The sequence below is a fragment of the Felis catus genome, chromosome B1, assembly GCF_018350175.1.
Source record: "Felis catus isolate Fca126 chromosome B1, F.catus_Fca126_mat1.0, whole genome shotgun sequence".
In the NCBI taxonomy this organism is placed as follows: domain Eukaryota; kingdom Metazoa; phylum Chordata; class Mammalia; order Carnivora; family Felidae; genus Felis; species Felis catus.
Window position 1 is genome coordinate 75586476 of NC_058371.1, and position 22689 is coordinate 75609164.

A 22689-nucleotide genomic window follows, 5' to 3' on the forward strand; every position below is an offset into this window, starting at 1 on the left:
CTCCCCATCTCTCTCTTTCTCTCAGAGTAAATAAACATTAAAAAAAAAAAGGAAGTTGCAGTCATCATCCCCAAGGGAAAGAAGGCTCTAGAATCTTCTCCTGGTAGTTGAAGGCACTGGCTTAGAAACGATAAGTATTACTTCGACTCTTAAGTCATTGGCCAGAATTAGTCACATTGCTCCATCCGAAAAAAAAGAGGAAGTACAATCCTCTTTTGTGCATTGGAAGAACAGAAATATTTGGTGAATTGCATAAATGATTAGCACACCACTTAATTAATTTACACCAAGAAGAAAAATGAAGATTCAGAGAGTAAAGAATTACCCCTCCCAGTGGCATTCACTAGCACAATGAAGCTTATTATGTTCCATTCTCTGGTGCTGCACAGACATGGGCAGATGCTAGAAACAAGGGGAACCTCTCCCCAGTTCAGATCCTGCATTCGCTTTATTCACTCTCAGTTCTCCGAGTGGCTTGCCACCATGAATCCAAAATTACACAAATACGTGCTGAAGATGAAAAGGATACGATGAGTGTTTACCAGAGGGTACACTAAACGATGTACATGGCGGATGAGGGCATTAGAAGCCGAGCCAGGAATCTGAAAGGAACCATTGGAAGATGGAGACAGGCTGGGTGAGGATCACTGTTGCTGCTAGCTGCTAGCTTTCTGCATAAGGGGAGACAAAAAGGCCAACGTGACAATTATAACATCAATCTAACATGAAGCAATTAAGGCTTGGAGCAGAGTTTGAAGGAAAGAGACATCGGGTCTCAGAATTGGAGACTCCGGTGAAGGAACGCCAGACGTGATGAGATGATGGTGCGGGGAGGACGGAGACACTTGTTCTTGAATCCAGGAGAACTTCCGAGCTTTAGCAAGAACTCTGCAATGGTGGCAAGAAGCTGAGTTTCAGAAAATAGAAGGGCAGCAAACTCGTGTTCTTGTACCCTAGCAAATGCCACATATGTGCCCAGGGCAAAAACCAGCAAAGAAGTAAACCCCAAGTATGACCAATAATGCAGTCCTGAGACTCCATCTGAGCCTAAAGCAGGAGGGCGTTGGAATCTCAAAGATCGCTGTGCAGCTTGCACCAATTCCAGGGGAATAGGCCGGTGGGGTGATACCACATCCAGTCCGTCAGCAAATTCTATTGCCCTTACTTGCAAGATGTAACTTAAAGGGGACCACACTTTACCACCTCCACCTTCCTCCGAACACTCTAACCTCCTGCCTGGATTTCTGCAGTTACCTTCCCAACTGGTCTCCTATTTAAAGCCTTGTCTCCCAATTGTCTATTTTCTGTGAAGCAGCCAGAGGGAACCTCTTGAAGTGTAACCATTTCTCTGCTCAGCGCTTTCCAATGGCTTCCCATTCCATGCAGAGGATCCTAAGGCCTTCCCTTGACCTAGAAAGCCCTCTAGGATACCATCCTCTGAATCTCCTAGGACCTCTTCCCCCCCCCCCCCCATCACCCCTTCCTCCAGCACTCAGCTTTGGTCACACTAGCATCACTGCTCCCTCGGCCAAGCCTCTGTCTCAGGGCATTTGCACAGGCTGTCCTCTCTGCCCGGAAGGCTCTTCCCTCGGAGATCTTCATTGGGCCTTGCTCTCAGACCTCCTTCAGATGCCACGACATCAGTAAGGTCTTTCCTACTGTTCCCAGCCCTGAAAGCCCAATCTCCTATCAACTATCTTTCCTTCACCAATTTTGTGTGAAATGGGTTGTCACAGGCAACATATTTTACATTCCACTTTTTGGTTCTAGTGTAAGAGCGAAGAGGGCAGGAGGGTTTTTTGTTTGACTTGTTCACTGCTGTAACCCCAGCATCTAGAACAGGACTTGCCAGCAGTAGGAGCTCAATACATACATGTTCACTGAATAGACTGCAATTGATCACAACCTAACCACCACACTGACTTAAAGAGATATTCAAGGGACAGGCATTTCTTCTTCTTGAAATACCCTGTGAGGATTCAGGGCTGCCGCCTCCTCCTACCTGATGTCAGCTGCCATGGATACAGGTTTCTTAAAGGGGTCAAGGATGCGACAGATGCTTTACATTAGCTTTTATGTCCTCCATAAAATTAACAACAAGCAAACCTTGAGTAACGGAGCTATAATTCTGTCTTGCAATTCTGATCCAACACAGAGTGTAAGAGATTGGCTCTTGAGGCTAAAAGCTGTTTCCAGAACCCTCAATGGAATTATACCTCTGTAATTCATTTACTGTTATTCATTTTATATGTTTATAGATAGAGCCAAAAAAAAAAAAAATCACACAGCCAGCAAAACCAAAGCAAAGAAGAAAAGATAACCTAGTGGTTTTCATTTTTAAATTACAATCATTATGTAAGATACAGTATTTTGCCACACTATAGCACTTCTAGGCTAAATAAGAAATATACTTAACAACAGGTAAACCTAATAAGATAGCTTTTTGAAAAAATGAATAGTACCTTGCTCTGTCTTCAGGGATGTTATTTTCGATGGCAATATCAATTCACAAAGAAAAGTCAAGAGAATAATTATGGCTTTTTAGCCAATAGGACTGATATACGTAAATAGGATCTGTGAAAGTGTTGGATAATATCCTTGAAAGGCTCTAAAGTTATTGTCCCACTCCAGCTATTTGCAATACACGACCAAAAACAATCCAATAAGCCTTCATCACTTATGTCCAAGTTTCTAATGAAACAAGCCTCATGAAAAATAAACTAGCATACAGATGGGCTTGGAGAGATCTGGCAGCATATCTACCTTTTATATTTATTTTATTTTATTTTAAAGCCATTGAGGGTAACCAAAGTGGTTTGTTAGGAAGGAACATTGCAGGGGAAATTGCATTTTCCACTCACCAGACACAACCTAGATAAAGATACAACATAGACACTTTCTTCAGCCAATGAACTACCACTTCATTTGTGAAGGAACTGCAGGATGTAGCGGGTTTTCTTGGTGTGGATTTCTATCCACAGGACATTTGGCTGCCGCTTACAACCCATTGCATGTATAGGCTGCTGAACAGCCTCCAGATGGTGTGTATAAGGTTTTACAAATGTTTTTCTTGTTCCAATCAGACATGACCTTTCAAATATATAAAGCTGTACACACAGAAACTGCCACAAGACTTCTAGAAAAATTGAGCAAGTTCAATTCACAAATATCTTTGAGCACCTACTACGTGTGAAACATCATTCTAGGTACTAAGGGATATAGTTGTGAACAAAACAGATTTTAAAGCCCTGACTTAATGAAGCTTCTATTCTGGGGGGTGGGGGGTACACACACAGTGAACAAAATATATAAATTATATATTTTTAAGGTGATAACTGCTATGTGCTATAGAGAAAAATCAAATGGGGGAAATAAGGTGGGGTGGGGGTGCAATTCTAAATAGAATTAAGGTGGGCTTTACCAAGAAGGAGACATCTAAGCAAATGAAGATGATGGATGCCAATATCTAGAAGAACCTTCCAAGCAGAGAAAACCACAAGTGCAAAGATCCTGAGGCGGAAACATGCCTGGCATGTGATTGGAGCAGAGTGAGCAACAGAAGAGCGGTGGATGAAGTCAGGGAGGTCATGGAGACTATATTCTGTAATGACTCAGGCATTCCCCCCCAGACAGGACAACCATGGAGCAGGGTAGTAACATGATAGGACCAATGTCTTCAGAGCATCCATCTGGCTCTGTCCAGAATAGCTGTTGGGCTGGGAAGTAGGGAAGTGGATGGGAGGTGAGGGCAGAAGTGGAAGCAGGGGACGAGTTAAAAAGCCATAGCATTGCTGTCAGTATGAGAGGGAGGTTACCACCCTTGGACCAAGGTGGTAGCCACGTGGATGATACAATGTGTTTGGATCCTGGATATATTTTGAAGATACATAAAATAGGATGGGGACAACAGGATTGGGCCACTCCCAAAGATTTCGTATGGCCACTTTAAGTATCTATGATCCTCTCCCAACTATGTCCTGGGCAGTGTTATTTACAACATCACTCACCCACCCAAAACTTACTGGCATTAATGACAGTTTTGAAGGATAGTTCAGAAATGTGGATTCTTCGGGAAGTTTAAGAACCATGTTAGAATTAAAGGGTTCCCGAGTCAACAGAAGTGTCACGTCTCTGCTGCTCAGTCTGCACATGTGGGAGTGAGGGGGTTCACTCTGTCTCTTCTCTGGTTACCAGTTCTCTCCCTGCCTCATCGCTGTGCTAGGAGCTGAGAGCGACAGAGCCGTAGGGTGCTACCTGTGCACGCAACGAGTCCCAGACTAGCTGGGGAGATATGTGGAGGTACCGCCTCCTTTCTTGTTCTGCTCTTCGTCTTCTCAGTTTCTCTCCTCCTGCTCTGCCCCTGTCAGATCTCTCTGGGGCCCTCAAGGCACCAAGCACCAAAGAGAAGCTGAATCACGCTCCTGACAATAGTGAACTCTACGGAGACTGCCCTTATTTGCTTCTATGTTCTTGTCTGCTGTCTGATGCCTGTTTATGCACAGCTTCCCTCTCGGGAGTGGCGTGGCCCCGTCTCTGACTTTCTTCTGTGTTGTTGTTGTTGTTGTTAGCTCCAAGTTAAGAGAAAGCCGCCAAATCAAACAGGACCCAATCCTATCAACTCAAGAATCAGCTTAAGATGATTGAGACTGTGACCCTCCATGGGCCCTTTAACTTGGATGCTCGGAGATCTGCTCCTACTGGGTTAAGGCAAGAGTAGGCATTCCTTTCTGTATAGCTGTGTTCCATCTTCCCAGTTACTTACTTGGACCTTTTAATAAATGAGCTCTCCCAGCTAGAGACCTACAGAAGGTCATTGTTGTTTCGGTTCCCGATGCCTTTGAAAATGTAGCTAATGTTTTGTACTGGAGATGATGTGGGCTAGGAAACCAGAGTTTTACTGTCTATTTAATTTGTAAACCATGTCTTTTAAGCATATGCTGTGGCAGATGGTAGGTGATACCATGGTGTGTTTAGTTAGATGGGATCCTCACTAAAGTTCACCTGTCCCATCTGCATACTCTAGAGGCCAAGACATTCTAGTACCTGTGCTAGAAATCCATCAAAACCAAGAAGACTTTTTTAATGGTAAGTAATAGTAATGGGTCTGTGCTAATGAAAATTCAGAGCTTCTCCACCCAGAGTGGAAAAAACTGAACTGAACCCAGTATCAGCGATTTTCCAGCAAGGCTGTCACTGTGATCTGTGATGCGCTATCAAGATGAAATTGGAACCAAGTGTACTTTATTCAGGACATCTGCGAGATAAAAAATATAATGCTCCTTTTCTATCTTTGTGACATTGTTCGCAAAGATGTGATTTGGCTGTTAAAACCACTTGCGCTGTATCTCAAGGCTAAGGCTGACAATTCAAATAAAAGTCTCTCTCTCTCTCTTTGGTTTGTTATCTGAACCACAGTTAGCTGTCATGGCAATTCTATATACTGGGGCACTTGGGGAGGGGTGTGAGGCGTTTGACCTGCCACAGCTTCCCATCTGACTCTATGCTTCTGAGCATTTAATTTCCTGGAGTTCTAGGAAGTTGTTGTTTTTTGGTTTTTGGTGTATATTTTTTAATGCCTTCAATATCAGGAGCAGTGTTAAAAGACAAATAATGATGTTTAGTTTTTAATAATTTTATTATATGCACTTGGTAGAAAATTTAGAATATACATATTAGAAAATAGGATGCTACCATTTTAGATTAGTTCTGTGAATATTCCAATACATTTCCTTCCAGTCTTTTTTCTGTGTGTGTGTGTGTGTGTGTGTGTGTGTGTGTATGCATGTGGGTGCAATGTTGGCTTGTTTTGTTTAAAAAAGAGAGAGATGGGGAGAACTGAATGAATAATTTTGTGAACTCCTCATCAACAACTTATGACAAACATTTTTCCACTAATCTTTCATTCTTCACAGATGTGGACACACAATTTTTGGTTCTCATCATTAATGTGCAAGGAACACCATGAGTTCCTCCACTCAGATGAGTGTCTGTCTAAATTGTCATAAATCACTTTAGAATTTTCATCAAAAGAAACACTGTGAAATATCTCTCTGTCCTATAGGGATACAATACTGCAAACAGAATCTTATCCAAAACATTCAGATTTACTGGCCCTGCTGCCTCTAGCTTGAGCAAGCTCTGCATTCTTGTTTGCTTAACCTCAAGCCTGCTCAGAACCTTGAGTCTACCTGATATGTGGGACCATCCTGGACTGCAAAGAGTCCCCCAAGATGTCCTATTTACTACCCCTTTTCTTACAGGGGTGCCTCTGGCTTTCTGCAGAACCATTCATTCTTACAGCTAAATCCAAATCTCTATAAGAAGGCAACTTTCAGATAAATATATTTGTATATTTTCACTGGAGACACTAGGTTATAGAATTGGTGTTAGAAGTCCATTAGAGGCTTAAAGTACCAAGGGGAAGAAAGATGCACAGTTTAAATTTGAGAAAAGGAACATTAAAAAGCCACTCATCAGGATCTAGATTTGGCTGACAGCTATTCATGCAGCCCCAATATTTGGTATTCATTAGCTTGTGACATTGTCCTTTACTATGACACACTCCTATTAAGGAATCCTCAGGGAAAACTGTAGTGGTTGAGGAGAAGGAGGGTGGCCTCCTTAAAAGAAATTTCACTTTTGGAACAAGAAAATGGTTTGCAGTGCACTCACTTGTGTTTTGTCCTCTGAGTTGACCTTGCACCAAATTCAGACCAACCAGAGTTTGGCCAAAATTTCCATCTTGAAGTCATAGAGGTTAGGACTAGCCAGGGGCTCCCATGTCAGCAGTGGGTACCAGAGACCCAACATTCACATTGAAACTTTCACTTGCCTATTTTCTTTTTTGTTTGTTTGTTTGTTTGTTTGTTTCATTCGATGTAGGCATCCATCTTCAATCACATACAAACTTTTCAATAACATACAAATCACATACAATCGTCATCAGCAGGGAATGAATAAAATCTGTTGTATTAAACTTACTAAATTCCCCATTCCTGGGTATTGGAAGATGAAGAAAAGGGATAGATAGTCAAACTTCATTAGTACATTTAGTAAAAGTCTGGCTAACTGTGGTTCAATGGTTTCTCTTAGATGAAGCTACATATGTGTTCAAGTCTGTAATAGTCTTCTTATTTAAGGGCAATAACGAGCCTGCATAGCCTTTTTGAGCCACCCAGGCACCCCTAGATAGCGTAGCTTTCAACTATAAAAATATTAGGTTCAAGATCCAGGCACAAAAATGAAAGAAAATGAAGCAAAATTTCATTTTTACAGAACAGGTCAGGGTCAAGGGCACTTCCATTAAAAATAATATTCTCTAAATATGGAAATCAGCTGATTCTCAGGAAATGTTGGGAGATCTAGGACGAAACTTGCAGGTGTTGACATTTTCACTGGGTAACAAATGCTGACCACCAAGAAAATACACCAACAAATGTCTAACCTAGAAAAGAAGAAAAGGGAAACTCTAGAAGAGAAAGACTCATGTCCAGAGAGAAACCTGAGCAGTTCCTGGAAACTGAGGAAGGGAGCGGTCACTGGGGAACTTGAGTAGAGAAGGAAATTGCAGAGTGATCATACCCAGCTAGGTGTGAAGGATAAAAGAAGTTGAGAACAGGAAAACTACGTGAAATGGACAAGCTCGCAAAACAGAAATCCCAAGGAATGCCTGTAATCAAGGGTGTTTAAAGGACAATTCGCGAAGGGAATTACCTGAGACACAAATGCAGGCACCTCTGCCATCACCTTGAGTGGAAGGCAGATTTTACACGATGGATTGGAATAGTCATTTTCATTTCATAAAGCCTACATCCCTGGAAAATTGGGTTCCATAAATTGAGATTTTTGTTACATTAAGCTTTACTACTAACTTTCCAGTAGTTTTAGAGATATAATTTATTTGAACTATTCAGAAGTATAGAACAGGCTTGTAAGATAAAAATGCGTCAAAAGCTTAAAACTTCATTGAATAAATCATATTGGATAAGTAGTCAAACAATACTGATTTTTCAGGAAAAACAAATTGCATATCAATTAATACACTTGAAATACAGTTTAATTTTTCTATAAGCAATTATCAATGCTTATAGAAAAAAGGCAGAAATGAGAAACAAGGTTCACAGAGAACTCTGAAATTTCATTCCCATTTCAATCTTTTCCCCCATCTCCATTTCAATCTTTCTGTTGAACTAACTTGGGTGTTAAGAAGCTTGTTTCCTTTCTACTCATTAAATAAATATTTATTAATGGCCTATTCTATGCCAGACCTTCAACAGGGCATCTAGGAGAAAGGGACCAGGGCCAAGGGCTGACCAGAACCCTACTAATAACAGAGTTGATTTCAATTGTTTTCTGTTATCATCTCAGCAAAATGCATAGTATAAATTAAAATTAATTTTAAGATTCCCATAATAAATATGGGTATCCTTATCATAATCATGTCAAATAGTTTTTCACTAGCTCTCATTCTTAATTCTGATCTATGTAGGGACAAGAAAATGGCATCTAGGGAAAAATTGAGAAAGAATAGAAACTAGGAAAAAGCAAAATGAAAGTATATAAAAAATTAAGACACAAATAGAAAAGCAGAGTGTAATTCACTTACAAACAGTATTGAAGTTAATCCCGGTTTTTTCTGGTAGATGAAAAGTTGCAAAAATGGATTTATAAATGTGAATGTCATGATTGACAAGCCAAAGACTTATGTGGAGAGGATGTAGGAGTGAGACAGAAATGGTGTCTATTCCAACAAATAGCTAGGAAAAAAAAAAGGTAGCTGCAGAAATCAGTAAGCAGGAGCATTTGCTCCACATTCATTACAGAAATGACCAGTCACGAAGTCTAGGATGCAAGGAGCCGGTCAGGGCCATTCAGGAGGAGCTCTTTCTACAAATCATTTTCTTACCTACTCATTCCACAAACATTTGAGGTGCATCTCATAAGTACTTTTTGAGCCAATAAACAATAGAAGAAAATAATGAATGATCAAGCCAATCCTTCAGAAAATCTACACATCTTTTAGCACCCGCAGCTTTCTGCTATTATGTACTTCCTTTTTTTATTATTTTTTTAATGTTTTTTTATTTATTTTTGAGACAGAGAGAGTCAGAGCATAAGCAGGGGAGGGGCAGAGAGAGAGGGAGACACAGAATCCAAAGCGGGCTCCAGGCTCTGAGCTGTCAGCACAGAGCCTGATGCGGGGCTCGAACTCACGGAGTATAAGATCATGACCTGAGCTGAAGTCGGACGCTTAACCGACTGAGCAACCCAGGCTATGTACTTCCTTAACCTTGGCTCCTGTTGGGCTCTTTCTCACCTACCTATAAATAAGGATTCTTCAATCATAGTTACCATGACTTCAGACTTTCATGGGCCACACCAAGCAAATGATCTGGTCTATTAATTTTGAGGAATATGAATAAAGGCAGGCTGCAGAATTTCAAAAAACAAGATTAATGGTCTTCTTCCTAATTCTATCACTCATGGGAAAAATGGAAATATAAGCATTATGTTGCCAAATACCAAGGAGATGGCAGATATCTTCATTGAGATAAAGAGATGCACCCCTAACTTGAACTCTCACACACAACACTGTACCTTTCTGCTATAATAAGACATACACTATGCATGACATGATCTCGGCAGTGTTTACTCAGACATCCATGATGCTGGGTGGGATGACATTACAGGTCTTGACACAACTGCCTCCAGCTGTCTAATGGTGCAGCACAGGCTCATGCTAAAGTTTAGTATGTGATTCCACAGGTTGAGAAGAGGAGATGGGGAGCACTATGAGCTGAAAAATGTCATTCGAACACAAGCCGATGCCAACACCTGGGATGGAAGTAGCATGGACCCAACTTAACTACAGAAATCCAAAAGGAATTTTTCCAGAACCCAGTGCCTGATCATGCTGTCCCAGAAACCAGGGCTTAAGTAATAATAGTAAACTCTTGCATACTGACACTTGTACATATTTTGTCTTGTATTTATTTATTTACTTATTTACTCCAATATAATTAACATACAGTGTTATATTAGTTTCAGGTATACAATATAGTGATTCAACAATTCTCTACATTAGTCGGTGCTCATTACGATAAATGAACTCCTAATCCCCTTCATCTACTTCACCAACCCCTCCACCAACCTCCCCTCTGGTAAGCACCAGTTTGCTCTCTATATTTAAAAATCTGATTTTTGTGTGTCTGTTTTTTCCTGTGTTGGTTTGCCTGTTTCTTAAACTCCACATGTGAGTGAAATCATATGGCATTTTTCTTTCTGCAACTGACTTCTTTCACTTAACATTATACCCTCTAGATCCATCTATCTTGTTGCAAATGGCAAGATTTCATTCATTTTATGGCTGAGTACTATTCCACTGTGTATGTATACCACACCCTCTTTATCCATTAATCTATCAGTGGATGCTTGGGTTGCTTCCATATTCTGGCTATTGTAAATAATGCTGCAATAAACATAGGGGTGCATGTATCTTTTCAAATTAGTGTTTTCATATTCTTTGGGTAAATACCCAAGAGTGGAATTATTGGATCATATGGTGATTCTATTTTTAATTTTTTGAGAAACATCCATACTGTTTTCCACCTTGGCTGTACTACTTACACAGTTTTTAAAGCTCCATAGGTGATTCTAATGAACAGCACCATTGCCATAGCATCACAAAAGCTTCTAATTCTTCCTTCTGCCTCCTCCATGTTCCATCATGAAAATGACAGGTTCTTAAAACATAAAAAAAAAAAGTCACTAGATAAGGGTATTTGACAGTGTCACAAGACTTGCCTAAGACTAGATGTTTAGAGACATGCTTATCAATCTAAAATAAATGGGCGAATTTGCAGAGTAAAATTAAGTGGTTGACCGGCCGATGAAGTGGTGAAATATGGTCTATGCCTTAATGAAGAGAATAATGTGATCTCTTTTTTTTTTATCCTAAGTTTTTTTTTTCCCCATTAGGGGAAAAAAACCTTTTTTCCTTTATCCATCGTAGGTTCATTGACTAGGGCCCTACAAATTAGACTGAGAAAAAAAAATTAAGAAGAGAAAACCAAGCAGAAGTATATTTTTTTAAATTTTTTCTTAATGTTTATTTTTTAGAGAGACAAAGACAGAGTGTGGGTGGGGGAATGGGCAGAGAGAGAGAGGAAGACACAGAATCAGAAGCAGGCTCCAGGCTCTGAGCTGTCAGCACAGAGTCTGACGCGGGGCTCGAACCCACAAATCGCAAGATCGTGACCTAAGCCGAAGTTGAAGGCTTAACTGACTGAGCCACCCAGGCACCCCCCAAGCAGAAGTTTATTAACATGTGCACTGCCCATACACATGGAAGTACTCAGCGATAAGTGAGTACTTATGGGGTGGTTAGAACTTGGGCTTATATAGCATCTTAACAAAAGAACAGTAAGTTTTGTAGAGAAGTGATAAGACAAAGGAAAAGGGCTTCAGGCTTTTAGGGGTGGCCAACTGTGGGAAGGTAAATATATGGAGACACTAATGGAAGATAAGCGTTGTTCTGGCAAGGTTTGTTGTATAGATTCCTCTGGTGCCTGCCATCTCTGGATTTAGGATTTGTAAGAGTCTAGAATTGTCTCCAGTGATTCAGAATCATCTTACCCTTCCTGACAGAGAGGGAGAGGGCAGAGAGGTCTTTTGTGCCTGCTTTTTTTTTCTTCTTTAATGCCTTCAGCTCAAAATAATCCTTATGCCAGAGTGGCATATTCTGGGATGGCATACTCTGAACTCCTAAACCCCTTTCAAAGCTGTTTGATGGGCTGGAAAGCCCTCTGTGAACTCCCCACTAAGTTACTCTCACTATATCATCACCCAGTTGATTTCTTCTTTGGCACTTGTCACTAAGTAACTTGTAATTACTTAGTATATTAGAAGTGATATTTTGAAAATTATTTAATTAGCTTTTCCTGTTTGCTTTTGTACTGCAGACCCAAGGTGTCCATCTGCCATTGGGGAGATTAGAATTTCTTATAGGGTGGTATTCACTTCTAACATGCAAAGTAGGATTATGCAGTAAAACAATAGCTTCAGTAGCCAGGCATTTTTGCTGAAAGGATTTTCCAAAGTCCTCTAATATCCACTTCATTAAGGGCCAGTAGTGGAGCTCTTCTGTTGTGGTGAGAAGCTATCCCTTTCTCCCTGTGACAGAAAAGCTGGTGAGGTTTGTTGTTCAATATGGAGAGGATGTAGTGTAAGGGAGTAAAAAACAGGAACAAAAAAGCAAAAGCCTGGGAAAGACTCCGAGAGTGGAGAGAAAGAGAGAAAAGGAGAGAGAATCAATAGACCAGCTTTAAACCCGAGGAGGGTAGTTACTGTAGATAAATGAGTATAATAAGAGTAACACCAAGGGCAAATAAAAACTCTTGCTCCGACTTCTCTTTGGGGCTCTGGAAAAGTTCACCCAAGTTAGCCCTGGCCTCCTGCAAATTAACCCAGCAGTGTCCTTAGGCACAGAAGGCATATTGGTTAGTGTGCACAGGCTTTCTGCGGATACAGGTACCATTTCTGTCAGGTTTATTGAAATATTGAAAGTAGTTTTACAAAGTGAACTGTCGTGTTTGTACCCACTCCAGTCAATATTTTGCAGGATAATGAATTCTAGACAGCTCAAGCAGGAATCAGGGGCCCTTTTCTATCAAGTCCAACGTTTCCCCAATCCCTAACACAGTGATTGTGAATCCGTAAGTTTGCTTACTTATTAATCAGTCATTATTTATTGAGCACCACAATGCATCAGGTGCTGGGATAGATGCAGTCGACATGGAACTGTCTTCAAGGAGCTCACAATAAAGTAGGAAAAGGTGGTCATGTAAACACAAATTATAATACTGCTGTAAGTTGAATTGTGTCCCCCAGAAAGATAAGTTGAAGTCTTAACCACCAGTGCCTCAGAATGAAACCTTGTTTGAAAATAAGATCTTTGCAGATGTAATCAGGTGAAGGGTAGCAGAATATGCCACCCCAAAATATGACTACAGCAGTTCAAGGCATGCCACTTCAAAGTATGCCACTTTGGTTTGTCATATTGATTATTTTAAGCCACAGGCACTTGAAAAAAAGAGCAAATGCACGGAGAAGCTTTCTCTGAATTCCCTTTATCTACCTAAAGATGAATCCTCCAAAAGAGACTCAATCGCCATAAATCCCCTCCCCGGGAGTTGCATGAACCAGAGGAAATTGACTCTCATCATAGGAGACACAAAAAGTGGACATCACACCCAGACAAACTTTGTCACGAACTACCATACCTTCCATCTATGCCTCTAAGGGCTCGTTCACTAAAAACCCCTGACTCTCCCCTAAGAGATCAATATCAGCCTTCTCTTTTGTCTATTAAGATGGTATTTAATGCTGCATTCTAAGCCACCTCATGGAGTTACTCATTTTTTCTCTAGCTATCTCCCATGTATACATGAAGTCTATATAAGAAATTTCTGTTTGCCTTCCTCCTGTGAACCTGTCTTTTATTAAGCAGTCTCTGCTGAGAACTCAGAACAGTGAGAGAAAATCATTTTTCCCTTCTGATGCCCTAATCCAGTGGGACTGGTGTCCTTTTACAAAGAAGAGCATATGGGAGAGGACACCATGTAAAGAATTTAACAAAGATTGGAGTTTTGGTGCCACAAGCCAAGGAAGACCAAGGATTTCTGGAAACCACTAGAACCTTGGAGACAGACGTGGAACCGATTCTCCTTCAGAACACCCAGTGGTTCTGAACCAACTCTGCCAACACCTTGATTTGGGACTTCCGGCCTTCAGGACTGTACAGGAAAAAGTTTCTGTGGTTCAAAACCACCCAGTTTATTGTGATTTTTGACAGTGGCCCCAGGAAACTATCACAAGTACCATGTGAGGAGTGCGTCAACCAGGCATCATATAGTACTGGGAAGCACAGAGGACTCTCACACAAAGAGTAGGATGTTCTGACTCACTGGAGTGGCACAGAAGAAGTTGGAGGCAGAAGGCACATGAAGTTTCTAGCTCAGCCAGAACAATGCAGGAGACCTAGAAAACAGACTACTGCATACTCAAAAACTATTCAGTGGCTCTGAGAAGAAATGAAGCCTATGGTGGACCAAGGTGGAATTCAGTCTTAAACTGTAAGTTTTCCAATTGCATGGGTAAAGGAAATGAGGAATTCATGACAAAGCTTGAAAGCAGGCAATGGAACAATGCCTCTCTAAGTATGTGTGTGCTTTAGGGCCTTAAGTAAAGGAGCCCTAGGAAATGAGGCATCAGGGAGCAATGTAAATTCATAATCTGTAGATGCAGTACAGCCGGCCACTGGTGTTCTGTGGAAAAAAGGGGATGAAATGTTGCTCAATCTGTTTCTCAATGAGATATTATCATCTTTATTATTATTACTTCCACCAAGTTGACACTTTATCTACCAAAGCTGATATTTCAAGAAAGGCTTTCTTCGTTGAAATGGGTTCCTATCTTTTGCTATCAGACTCCAAAAATAAATCCATACCCCCAAGACTATGTATTTGGAATTCCAAGGGGTTTTCTAGGTAAAAATCTACTCTGCCATCTTTTTAAACAAATGAGTTCGGTTGCACAAATACATTCATGCCAAACCATTTCTAAAAGAAATGTACTTCAAGTTCCATAGATCATGTTGAGTTTTTATTCCAGTATTAGATGTCATTGTAAATCACAGAAAGAGTAGAGGTGTAAAGGCTTGAGCTGTCATTGCACATGGAAGGAAATGTTATTTTCTCTTAATTCCAATTTAATTAAAATTATTTACCAAGGTAAATATATTTACCTTACAGGAAAATACAGAAAAATGTTTCAAGATACAGGCAGGAGGAGAACACATATATTTTTCTCAATCAGACTATTGAGCAGAATCTTTGGCAAGTCTTGTGGGGAAAAAAAAGATACTAACCTTCTATTTTTGGGGTGGCTGATTATCCAGGTCTATCTTCTTTCTTCTACTATTAACTGATCAAAGCTGGGGAGAAATGATGGGTGAATCGGGAGCTTCCCATTTTCTTTTAAGTCCTTCCTTTTAGTACATTTACATTTTAAGCTTTACCTCTACTACAAAGTATTTCCTTCAGAAGGAGTTATTTCATGTGTCATAGCCTAAAACCTCAGCACCCAGTAAGCAACATTCTCTTTCTCTTATGGATAAGGCCAGTTCTACAAATCCCAAACTGAAGTGGTGTTTAGAAAGAAAGAGAGAAGTGAAACAGAAAATGTACGTGCAATTAAGGACCCGAAGTCCAAATGGCTGGTTTTGATTAACATGTACCCTTTTCCTAATGCTAATTCATTTGTTCATTTATTGGATTTCAAAACTGCACCCTATGCCCTCCAGCCTCAGCAAACAAAGACATAATTTAAAATACCAAGACACAAATGTGCTATTTATTACTGCGTAAAAGAGCCATTATTACAGTGACTTATTTTTTTTCTTCAGGAAACTAGCTCTTTTCAAGTTATTTACCATGTTGTCAATTATTACCATCATTAATAATGATAATGATAATCACTGAGAACTAGCAATGTGTTGGGGGATAAATAGAGCACAGAGCTAGGCCTGGTCCCAACCCAGTGAAACAATGGGGATTTTGTTTCACCTCAGATTTCACAAAGTGAGGATGGTAAATATCAGGAAAGTCTTTACCCATAATCTTCCCTCATCTTTTTAGTTGCAAAGCTCCCCTTTTATAATTCCTTGTGCACACAGAGGGTGTGAATTCACAGTTGCCCTCTCATGCATGACCTGGCACGTGCACGCCCCAACACTTACAATTCTTCAGGCTGGCACTGATTGCCAGATTCTCCCAGCTGAGAGGGACTGCATGTTAGTACCACTGGATGCGCTATTAATGGAATCTGTTATCAAGTCACAAGACAAGATGCCAGTCTGGCACTATTCTACAAACTGGAAGTGCATGGGGGAAAACACAGACACCCTGTCTGTCGATGAATAGCTAAGCTGTGAAACCCAATGACTGGGCACCTACTAGAAATTAGCTTGTCAAAAGTGATTGCACTGTATGAGACGGAGCATCGTGTGTTCGTGTGTCTGTCTGTCTATTTGCATGCATGTGCTTCCTTTGAAAATGCATGTGTAATTATAAGAGGAGAGTAACTAATAACTGAAATTCTTGGGCAGTATCTTGCTTGGATTAATGTGTTCTGATCACATTCTGAATATAAATCTAAGTGAATTACTAGAGCAAGAGTAGAAGTTGTATAATAGCTCTTTTCTAAGGAGTAATCTCTTTGGAATAATTTATTCTCACTTTTTTCATGTATGCTTAGGATGAAATATGTAATTTATTTTTATCATGTTATAGAGTTGACTTAATACAAACTTAAAGATAGACCCCTTCCCACTAATGTCAATGCTTTTCATTCCAAGGTTCTGAAGCTTTAATGCTTTAATTTAAACACGAGGAATAGGACTAGAAGAAAAGTCGTAGATCTTATTTTCCTTCTGCCCATTCCTTGGCTTCATAGAACCACTCCTTGTTCTGTAGCTGTCTACAAAACAGGGATCAGAAAGAAAACTAGGCAATGCTGGTGGAGGGAAGCACCGGTGGAATGTACCCTGGTTGCTGACATTTCTGTTTCATGGCCCCACTTCCTATTTATCCCACCTCTTGGCCACCTACAGATTACTAACTAATCAGAGGATCAGAAGAGAATCTCCACCTGCACGTGTATACACATAAACCCCTAAAACAAGCTTTTCTGAGAGCCACAGTAGAGATCATTTAGCAAAAAGGAGGTGAGTCCTCATCCTTTTAGCTCTAATTTCTACCTAGTTCTTGAAACGTTTCATAGGCAGTGGATAGAGACACAGAAACTACACACACAAACACTACATGTGGATACAGAACCATTCAGACATGCTTAAGACCACCTTCTTCTCTTGGGAAAACACATAGTATTCTGAGGTCCAAGTACAGCCCTCACTTTTGTATAATCATCTCAGCCAGAGTTATCTGTGTGTATCAAAGGGTGAAATTTGGTCTAGGCTATTTAAGTTTGTTTTCCTATTATCACTTAGATGCATAGAACAATATTTTCAAAATCTGTTTATCATGTTTTTAAGAAATAATTTTTCTCATATACACTTATAAGTGAAAATTGCTACGGGTAAGGACTTAGTTGTCAATAGTCATCCATTTTTCCTTCATTTGCAGTTACAAACCAGCATCAGATTATTTCTGACAGAGAAGTTTCCTTCAGTTTTTTGAAGAGGGAGAAGGTGGGAGGAATATTGAGCTTTTTTATTTAAATGACCTGAGATTTGTGCCTTTAAACTTCCAATTACAGAGCCCAGATTTGCTGCTGAACCTTCTGTAAACCTATCAGTTAAAAGCCTGTGTAGTTTTATGGCACGTCACCTCTAGCCTCTGATTAGCAAATTGCAGGCCAAGCTAAAACACTTAAGCAGTGCTGCAGCTTGTCTCATTTTGGAGGACCAGATCATTACAGTTTAGTAATTTAGAGAAATCTTTGCAGTCTATATGCCCTCCCTCTGTGGAGATCTGACGCACAGAGAAGGCACTCAGGGCCAAATTACACACTACATTTTCCTTATAAAAAAAATACCAAAGAAATTTGCATCGGTGGAATTTATGAGGGGTTTATTGCATTCACTCTCTGAAATTATCTTGTTCACTTCCTCACGTATGAGTTGTCTCCTCCTCCAAAATGTAAGCTCCATGAGATCACAGACCTCTTCTGTCTTGAGCACTGCTCTGCTGTATCTCCTGTATCTCCAGATTACTGCTCCGAGCTCAACGGATACTTGCTGAATGGATAGATTCATTCATTCATCCATTCCTCAAATATTACAGACGAGAAAAAATAAGTCCCCCACCTTTGAGAGAGTCACAGTCTTTTAGAGGAGTCACAAACACTAAACTACTACAGAGCAAGTACATGAGCCAGGGAAGGGCATCAAACACTAGACATTACCTTTAAAAATATAAGCTACATATATGTTAACTAACTCGGATTTAAATAAATATAAAAATATATATAAGCTACATATTACCTTTACGTTTCATATGTATGCTATGATATGGATACAGACATATTCACTCTATTAGCCCCCACTGCTTAGTTATTCATTCAGCAAATATCCTTTGAGCACTTGGGCAAGGCTGCCATTCTTATAATTTGGAACCATGCCAGAGCATGAAGCTGGCAGTCACAGGCCAAGAGGAAGTCTGGAGTCAAAAGCAAGCCAGGGTAAAGTTGGGGCTGGTGAGCAGCTTACGGGGTCCCCACAGTCCATCTAATCATTGGCTGGAGTAGGCAACTAGCATTGGAATATTTGAAGTCAAGAGGGCAAAGTTCAATAAGTTCTATTAAGTTCTCAGATTTTGAATTCGACGGAAAGACCCTGATGTCTGAATCTCCCAAGGGATGCCCATGAAGGAAGGCTGTTCAGGAGATAATTCATCCATTTTTGACTTGTGATTTCCCAATTTAGGGCGTCTACTTTTCAGTAAAAAATTAGGACTTGGTCCAGAGCCCTGACATCAGAATGTCTTCAAGCCACCCCTGGCTTAAGTACATTTGGGACCAGAGACACAAGACTGGAGGTCCTTTAGATAATGAGCCACCTGGTACCAGAACAAGTAATCTCTATTTATTTATTATGTGCAAATTTATTTTAGCACGCAAATTAAATTACATCTGTGACTTTATTTGGACTCCAAATGATGACTCAATGCATGGTTGAAATAGTTGCTTTGTTGTTTAGTGGCTAATAAAAATAATAATACCTGTATTTATTGAGTGGTGATTATGTGCCAGGGCTCCAGACATTTTCCATTGACTAACTTATTTAATATTTATAACCACCATGTAAGGTGGTTCCTGTTACTATCCTATCTTAAAGATAAGGAAATAGGCCCAGAATTGTTGAGCTGAATTTGCCCCAGATCACACAACTCATAGAAGGTAAGATTAGACAAAACCCAGACAATCTAGCTCCAGAACCAGCAAGCCCCTAACCACTGATTATTGCTACTATTTATTAAATGCCAGCTGTGTTCCAGAGGCTTTACATTTATTTTTATCTCTATAAATCTGTTTCATACAGCAACACGACAAGGTAGATGTTATCTTCCTCATTTTGCAGACAAAGACACTTAACGGTTGGCCCAAATAAGTTCTGAAATCAGGATATGAACCCTGTTTGTCTGTCTCAAAGGCCTCTACTCCATCCACTGTCCAGAGCTTCCTCTGCGACCTTGAATAGTCTCTTACCTGATTCTTACTTCTTCTATTCTTGCTTTATTTCATTTTCTCTGGTCAAAAACATCAAGAAGTTCTAATCAAGTGTTCATTAGGAGGTTCTGTGTTCCTTTCTTAGAGTTATAATCTTTTATATTAATATACCACTATGTATCTTTCCAATAATCTTCATTTACACGCCCTCATTCAATTATCACAACAACTCTGAGCTATAAAAAGCAGGGGGGGGGGCATTATTGTCCCTTATTTCTGAAATGAATAAGCCTCACAAGAGAGAGAGTGAATCACATGCCCAAGGGGCTTGCACCTGGTCCTGCTATACTTTCATTCACTTGCCTTTGTTTCTACTTTGTGCAAACATCCTGAAGCAAAGTTTGATAGGTGGGAGAATCAGACCAACAAAAGGAAATCTGGCTATCATCTCAGAGAGACCATATGGATTTTTACAAAACCGTTCCTACCCACAATAAAATAAAAGTATCTGAAAAGCCGTTGGAAGGTTCCAGTTAAATTCAGAGAACTGGACACATGCATTTATTACTACATCTTGAAATTATACAAAAATGAAAGAAAATGTACTAAGAGAATAATCTCACAATAACAAAGACATTGAGAGAGAAGATCAATTTAGGACATGCAATATCTGCATAGTAGGAGCCCTGAAGAGAGAGAACAGAGGGAGATTACTAGAAAAATAATTCAAAATTTTTATCCATAACTGCAAGATATAAATTTTCAGATTGAGATAGTCAGTGGAATACCCAGCTGGAGAGATAAAAAAAGACCCATATATAGAGGCATTGTCATGAAATTTAAGAACACTAGGAATAAAGAGAAGATCCAAAAAGCATCAAAAGAGAAAAAAACACAGATGACATAAAAGGACTGAGAAGCAGAATGGCACAGAAGTTCTCAATGGTAACATTGAAAATGAGAATGGAACAATGTCTTTAAAAGTCTAAGTGAAGAAGAGAAAAAAATTCTGAAGGAAATTATTTCCAACCTGGAATTTTAAGTCCATCCAAGTTATCAATCACATATGAGGTTAGAACAAATATGCTGTCAGATATTCATCTCAAGTATGTACACCCAATATATCCTTTCTCAAGAAACTACTAGAAAATGTGCCTTATCAAAACAAGGAAATAAACCAAGAAAGAAGACATACCATGGGAATAAGGAAATAGAGCTCCTCCTACACATTCATAAGGTAGAGGGAATCCCCAGGGTGATGATAATAGGATTGTTCAGGAATACAGTCGTGTATCAGGACCAGGGAACAACCATCCAGGATCAGAAGAGGAAACAGTGAGTTCCAGAAGCAAGTCTCTAAAACAAATATGAAACTGATAAACAAATACATGTTTGGCTGAATCGAGATGCAATTTACACGTAAAATCTTAGGAATAAATTAAGCACATACAAAACTAAGCAAAGGAAAAAATCATTCGGTGAAAATTAAAAATTTTAAAAAGAATATGTAACTGTAATATACTACATAACACAGCTTTGAATCATATTAACATGGCCCTAATAATATAAACACTGAGCATAGAGTGAATAAAATTATGACATGATTATGTTGGAAGAATGAGTGAAGAGAAGTGGTAGTGGTGTAGGCATAAGTGTTGTCATTTTCCATAATAAAATAAATAGATAGTATTTAAAACAAGAAAATACTTAGCAGCACAATGTTGTTGTTTTTGCCTGAATGTGAATGTTTGCCTGAATTCTAGGGAAAACAGATGAAATAGCTGAAAACAGTTTGCCTCTAGGAAGTGGGAATCGGGGTGAGAAGGAAGATGGCCCAGAGGACATAGTTCTTCTTAGAAATTTGGACAGAAATGTTGTTGCCTACAATTTTCCCCGTTTTTTTCTTGGTAATAGAATGCTAAATTTATTCAGGAGAGCAGTATGCCCAGGTAAAATGGCATGCTTCTCAATGACACTTACAGCTAGATCTAGCAATGTGACTTCATTCTGTTCAATGAGATGTAAGCAGAAGTTGTTGAGTATGACATGCCTTTTATCCTTCTTCTTTTTTTCTTTCTGCTGCCTGGAATGCAGACATGAAAGCCTGGACCTTACTGTGACTGAGGACAGAGAAGCAGAAAGCTAGAAGGAGATTATGTTTCTGATAATCTCAGACACTGTCAAACAAGCTCTGGACTATCTAGCACTAAATAGCTTTTACTAAGGGAGAATAAACCTTACATATTTAAGACATTGTCATTTTGGGTTTTTGCTAAATGCAGCTGAAACTAATTCTAACTAACACATATACTTTAATTATCTATCTTGTATATTAAACCATGTATGTGTACCTTGGATAAAAATTAGAAATGAAAGAAGGGAAGGTCAGCAAATGCATAAAGAGAAGAATTGCCAAATACTCATTTTGTAAAAGTTCTTTAGGACACTGATGTCCACCTGATAAGTAATGTTTCTTCCCTCATAAGCTTCATTGCCAAAGACAAAACTGAGATGAAAAATACACTGGGTGGAGCCTGTGGCAGAACAGACATTATATAAAAAAAGATTAGCGAAATTAGTCAGGGAAAGACAAATATCATATGACTTCACTTATATGAGAACTTTATGATACAAAACAGATGAACATAATGGAAGGGAAGCAAAAATAATATAAAAACACGGAGGGGGACAAAACATAAGACACTCTTAAATATGAAGAACAAACAGAGGGTTGCTGGAGGGGTTGTGGGAGAGGGGGGTGGGATAAATGGGTAATGGGCATTAAGGAATCTACTCCTGAAATCATTGTTGCACCACATGCTAACTAACTTGGATGTAAATTAAAAAAATAAATTAATAAAAAAAGATTAGTGACTTAAAGACATAGTAATAGGAATGATCTAAATAAAAAGGCACAGAGAAAAAGGAAAGTTAAAAAACAAAAAGACCTTCAGTAGGCTGTGGGATATCTTTAAGAAACCTAATATTATAAAATTAGAGTCCCTGAAGGACAGAAATGGAAAAAAAAGAGGTGGACAAAAAAATATTTGAAGTTGAAAATGGCTGAAAATTTTGCATATCTGGCAGAACCTATAAATCCACAGATCTTAGAAAAAAATTTCAAGAACAAAGCACATCAAATAAGATTGCTCAAAGTCAGGATAAAGTGAAAATCTTAAAATTGGTCAGAGGGAAAAAAAGATATGTTAGGTAGAGAAGAACAGTAAGGATTACAGCTGATTTCTTATAAGAAACAATGGAAGTGAGAAGACATTGGGAAAACATTTAAAGTAAAGGGATAAGAAAATATAATAATAAAGTAAAAGGATAAAAAACATGTGCAACCTAGAATTCTGAACTCAGAAAAAAATCATTACATAATAAAGGCAAAATAAAGATGTTTTGTTTACATACAAATGCTGCAGTAATTCATCAGCAGCAGAT

The 22689-nt window shown here is 39.3% G+C and overlaps 1 long non-coding RNA gene across 1 annotated transcript in view; it reads right to left on the reverse strand.

Annotated features, from left to right (window-relative positions):
* Nucleotides 1–22689, reverse strand: part of LOC123384909 — a 35331-nt gene continuing 12642 nt past the window's right edge. Inside the window, exons 2-4 of the long non-coding RNA XR_006596693.1 lie at nucleotides 14927–14992; nucleotides 10627–10742; nucleotides 1–888 (exon numbers count right to left, since the gene is read on the reverse strand). This is a non-coding gene — a long non-coding RNA (uncharacterized LOC123384909). The remainder of the gene's footprint in view (nucleotides 889–10626; nucleotides 10743–14926; nucleotides 14993–22689) is intronic.